Source organism: Schistocerca serialis, unplaced genomic scaffold, assembly GCF_023864345.2.
Source record: "Schistocerca serialis cubense isolate TAMUIC-IGC-003099 unplaced genomic scaffold, iqSchSeri2.2 HiC_scaffold_1417, whole genome shotgun sequence".
Classification (NCBI taxonomy): domain Eukaryota; kingdom Metazoa; phylum Arthropoda; class Insecta; order Orthoptera; family Acrididae; genus Schistocerca; species Schistocerca serialis.
Window position 1 is genome coordinate 29,191,612 of NW_026047644.1, and position 6,135 is coordinate 29,197,746.

Below are 6,135 nucleotides of genomic sequence, written 5' to 3' on the forward strand. Positions count from 1 at the left end.
ATTGCATCGGAATTAGATTCCAAAGGCACAATGCCGACTTAAGTACAAGAGGACTGACACCCTAACATTCTATGATTCGAACCTCTCCTGTGAGTTCAGTTTTAGATTCCGATGCTTCACTTCAGGTTTACTGTATCCCTTGGACCTTCTTATTGACGATGGAACACAGAAATTGCATCCTAATTTAATACAAAAGGCACAATGCCGACTTAAGTACATGAGGACAGACACTCTAACTTTCTATGTTTTAAACGTCTCCTGTGAGTCCAGTCTTAGATTCCGATGCGTCACTTCAGGTTTACTGTATAACTTGGACCTTCTTATTGACGATGAAACACAGTAATTGCATCCGAATTTAATACAAGAGGCATAATGCTGACTTAAGTAAAAGAGGACTGACATTCTAACTTTCTATGATTTGAACCTCTCCTGTTAGTCCAGTTTTAGATTCGGATGCTTCACTTCAGGTTTACTGTATACCTTGGACCTTCTTATTGACGATGAAACACAGAAATTGCTTCGGAATTAAATTCAAAAGGCACAATGCCGACTTAAGTACAAGAGGCCTTACACCCTAACATTCTATGATTTGAACCTCTCCTGTGAGTTCAGTTTTAGTTTCCGATGCTTCACTTCAGGTTTACTGTATCCCTTGGACCTTCTTATTGACGATGAAGCGCAGAAATTACATCGGACTTAAATTCAAAAATAACAATGCCGACTTAAGTTTAAGAGGACTGACACTCTAACTTTCTAGATCTGAACCTCTCCTGTGAGCTCAATTTTATATTCCGATGCATCACTTCAGGTTTACTGTATCCCTTGGACCTTCTTATTGACGATGAAACACAGAAATTGCATCCGAACTTAATTCAAAATCACAGTGCCGACTTAAGTACTAGAGGACTGACACTCTAAATTTTTCTACGATTTGAACTTCTCCTGTGAGTCCAGTTTTAGATTCCGATGCTTCACTTCAGGTTTACTGCATACCTTGGACCTTCTTATTGACGATGAAACACAGAAATTGCATCCAAATTTAATACAAAAGGCACAATGCCGGCTTAAGTACATGAGGACAGACACCCTAACTTTATATGATTTGAACCTATGCTGTGAGTCCAGTTTTCGATTCCGATGCTTCACTTCACTTTTACTGTATCCCATGGACCTTCTTATTGACGTTGAAACACAGTAATTGCATCCGAATTTAATACACAATTCACAATGCCGACTTATGTACAAGAGGACTGACACTCTTTCTTTCTATGATTTGAACCTCTCCTAGGAGTCCAGTTTTAGATTCCGATGCTTCACTTTAGGTTTACTGTATCCCTTGGACCTTCTTATTGACGATGAAAGACAGAAATTGCATCCGAATTTAATACAAAGCGCACAATGCCGACTTAAGTACTAGAGGACTGACACTCTAACTTTCTATGATCTGAACCTCTCCTGTGAGTTCAGTTTTAGATTCCGATGCTTCACTTCAGGTTAACTGTATCCCTTGGACCTTCTTATTGACGATGAAACACAGAAATTGCATCCGAATTTAATACAAAAGGCACAATCCAGACTTAAGTACTAGAGGAGTGACACTCTAACTTTCTATGATTTGAATGTCTCCTGTGAGTCCAGTTTTAGATTCCGATGCTTCAGTTCAGGTTTACTGTTTACCTTGGACTTTCTTATTGACGATGAAGCACAGATATTGCATCGTAATTAAATTCAACAGGCACAATATCGACTTAAGTACAAGAGGACTGACACTCTAACTTTCTATGATTTGAACCTCTCCTGTGAGTCCAGTTTTGGATTCCGATGCTTCACTTCAGGTTTACTGTATCCCTTGCACCTTCTTATTTACGATGAAACACAGAAATTGCATCCGAACTTAATTCAAAATCACAGTGCCGACTTAAGTACGAGAGGACTGTCACTCTAAATTTTTTTATGATCTGAACTTCTACTGTGAGACCAGTTTTAGATTCCGATGCTTCACTTCAGGTTTACTGCATACCTTGGACCTTCTTATTGACGATGAAACACAGAAATTGCATCCAAATTTAATACAAAAGGCACAATGCCGGCTTAAGTACATGAGGACAGACACCCTAACTTTCTATGACTTAAACCTCTCCTGTGAGTCTAGTTTTAGATTCCGATGCTTCACTTAAGGGTTTACTGTATACCTAGGACCTTCTTATTGACGATGAAACACAGTAATTGCATCCGAATTCAATACAAAGCGCACAATGCCGACTTAAGTACTAGAGGACTGACACTCAAACTTTCTATGATCTGAACCTCTCCTGTGAGTTCAGTTTTAGATTCCGATGCTTCACTTCAGGTTTACTGTATCCCTTGGACCTTCTTTTTGACGATGAAACACAGAAATTGCATCCGAATTTAATACAAAAGGCACAATGCAGACTTAAGTACAAGAGGAGTGACACTCTAACTTTCTATGATATGAATGTCTCCTGTGAGTCCAGTTTTAGATTCCGATGCTTCAGTTCAGGTTTACTGTATAACTTGGACTTTCTTATTGATGATGAAGCACAGATATTGCATCGTAATTAAATTCAACAGGCACAATATCGACTTAAGTACAAGAGGACTGACACTCTAACTTTCTATGATTTGAACCTCTCCTGTGAGTCCAGTTTTGGATTCCGATGCTTCACTTCAGGTTTACTGTATCCCTTGCACCTTCTTATTTACGATGAAACACAGAAATTGCATCCGAACTTAATTCAAAATCACAGTGCCGACTTAAGTACGAGAGGACTGACACTCTAAATTTTTTTATGATCTGAACTTCTACTGTGAGTCCAGTTTTAGATTCCGATGCTTCACTTCAGGTTTACTGCATACCTTGGACCTTCTTATTGACTATGAAACACAGAAATTGCATCCAAATTTAATACAAAAGGCACAATGCCGGCTTAAGTACATGAGGACCGACACCCTAACTTTCTATGACTTAAACCTCTCCTGTGAGTCTAGTTTTAGATTCCGATGCTTCACTTAAGGGTTTACTGTATACCTTGGACCTTCTTATTGACGATGAAACACAGTAATTGCATCCGAATTTAATACAAAAGGCACAATGCCGACTTAAGTAAAACAGGACTGACACTCTAACTTTCTATGATTTGAACCTCTCCTGTGAGTCCAGGTTTAGATTCCGATGCTTCACTTCAGGTTTTCTGTATACCTTGGACCTTCTTATTGACGATGAAGCACAGAAATTGCATCGGAGTTAGATTCCAAAGGCACAATGCCGACTTAAGTAAAAGAGGACTGACACTCCAACTTTCTATGATTTGAACATCTCCTGTTAGTCCAGTTTTAGATTCCGATGCCTCACTTCAGGTTTACTGTATCCCTTGGACCTTCTTATTGACAATGAAACACAGAAATTGCATCCGAATTTAATACAAGAGGCACAATGCTGACTTAAGTACAAGAGGACTGACATTCTAACTTTCTATGATTTGAACCTCTCCTGTGAGTCCAGTTTTAGATTCGGAAGCTTCACTTCAGGTTTACTGTATACCTTGGACCTTCTTATTGACGATGTTACACAGAAATTGCGTCGGAATTAAATTCAAAAGGCACAATGGCGACTTAAGTACAAGAGGACTGACACTCAAACATTCTATGATTTGAACCTCTCCTGTGAGTTCAGTTTTAGATTCCGATGCTTCACTTCAGGTTTACTGTATCCCTTGGACCTTCTTACTGACGATGAAGCACAGAAATTGCATCGGACTTAAATTCAAAAATCACAATGCCGACTTAAGTTTAAGAGGACTGACACTCTAACTTTCTATGATCTGAACCTCTCCTTTGAGCTCAATTTTAGATTCCTTTGCATCACTTCGGGTTCACTGTATCCCTTGGACTTTCTTATTGACGATGAAACACAGTAATTGCATCCGAATTTAATACAAAATTCACAATGCCGACTTAAGTACAAGAGGACTGACACTCTTACTTTCTATGATTTGAATCTCTCCAAACAGTACAGTTTTAGATTCCGATGCTTCACTTCAGGTTTACTGTATACCTTGGACCTACTTATTGACGATGAAACACAGAAATTGCATCGGATTTAAATACAAAACGCACAATGCCGACTTTAGTACAAGAGGTCTGACACTCTAACTTTCTATGATTTGAACGTCTCCTGTGAGTCCAGTTTTAGATTCCGATGCTTCACTTCAGGTTTACTGTATCCCTTGGACTTTCTTATTGACGATGAAACACAGTAATTGCATCCGAATTTAATACAAAATTCACAATGCCGACTTAAGTACAAGAGGACTGACACTCTTACTTTCTATGATTTGAATCTCTCCAAACAGTACAGTTTTAGATTCCGAAGCTTCACTTCAGGTTTACTGTATACCTTGTCCTACTTATTGACGATGAAACACAGAAATTGCATCGGAACTAAATTCAAAGGGCACAATATCGACTTAAGTACAAGAGGACTGACACTTTAACTTTCTATGATTTGATCCTCTCCTGTGAGTCCAGTTTTAGATGCCGATGCTTCACTTCAGGTTTACTGTATCCCTTGGACCCTTCTTATTGACGATGAAACACAGAAATTGCATCCGAACTTAATTCAAAATGACAATGCCGACTTAAGTACTAGAGAACTGACACTCGAAATTTTTCTATGATCTGAACTTCTCCTGTGAGTCCAGTTTTAGATTCCGATGCTTCACTTAAGGGTTTACTGTGTACCTTGGACCTTCTTATTGACGATGAAACACAGTAATTGCATCCGAATTTAATACAAAAGGCACAATGCCGACTTAAGTAAAACAGGACTGACACTCTAACTTTCTATGATTTGAACCTCTCCTGTGAGTCCAGGTTTAGATTCCGATGCTTCACTTCAGGTTTTCTGTATACCTTGGACCTTCTTATTGACGATGAAGCACAGAAATTGCATCGGAACTAAATTCAAAGGGCACAATATCGACTTAAGTACAAGAGGACTTACACTCTAACTTTCTATGATTTGATCCTCTCCTGTGAGTCCAGTTTTAGATGCCGATGCTTCACTTCAGGTTTACTGTATCCCTTGGACCCTTCTTATTGACGATGAAACACAGAAATTGCATCCGAACTTAATTCAAAATGACAATGCCGACTTAAGTACTAGAGGACTGACACTCTAAATTTTTCTATGATTTGAACTTCTCCTGTGAGTCCAGTTTTAGATTCCTATGCTTCACTTCAGGTGTACTGTATACCGTGGACATTCTTAATGACGATGAACCGCAGTAATTGCGTCGGAATTAAATTCAAAAGGCACAATGCCGACTTAAGTACAAGAGGACTGACACTCTAACATTCTATGATTTGAACCTCTCCTGTGAGTCCAGTTTTAGATTCCGATGCTTCACTTCAGGTTTGCTGTGTCCCTTGGACCATCTTACTGACGATGAAGCACAGAAATTGCATCAGACTTAAATTCAAAAATCACAATGCCGACTTAAGTTTAAGAGGACTGACACTCTAACTTTCTATGATCTAACCTCTCCTTTGAGCTCAATTTTAGATTCCGATGCATCACTTCAGGTTTACTGTATCCCTTGGACTTTCTTATTGACGATGAAACACAGTAATTGCATCCGAATTTAATACAAAATTCACAATGCCGACTGAAGTATAAGAGGACTGACACTCTTACTTTCTATGATTTGAATCTCTCCAAACAGTACAGTTTTAGATTCCGATGCTTCACTTCAGGTTTACTGTATACCTTGTCCTACTTATTGACGATGAAACACAGAAATTGCATCGGAATTAAATACAAAAGGCACAATGCCGACTTTAGTACAAGAGGTCTGACACTCTAACTTTCTATGATTTGAACGTCTCCTGTGAGTCCAGTTTTAGGTTCCGATGCTTCACTTCAGGTTTACTGTATACCTTGGAACTTCTTATTGACGATGAAGCACAGAAATTGCATCGGAACTAAATTCAAAGGGCACAATATCGACTTAAGTACAAGAGGACTGACACTCTAACTTTATATGATTTGAACCTATCCTGTGAGTCCAGTTTTCGATTCCGATGCTTCACTTCAGTTTTCCTGTATCCCATGGA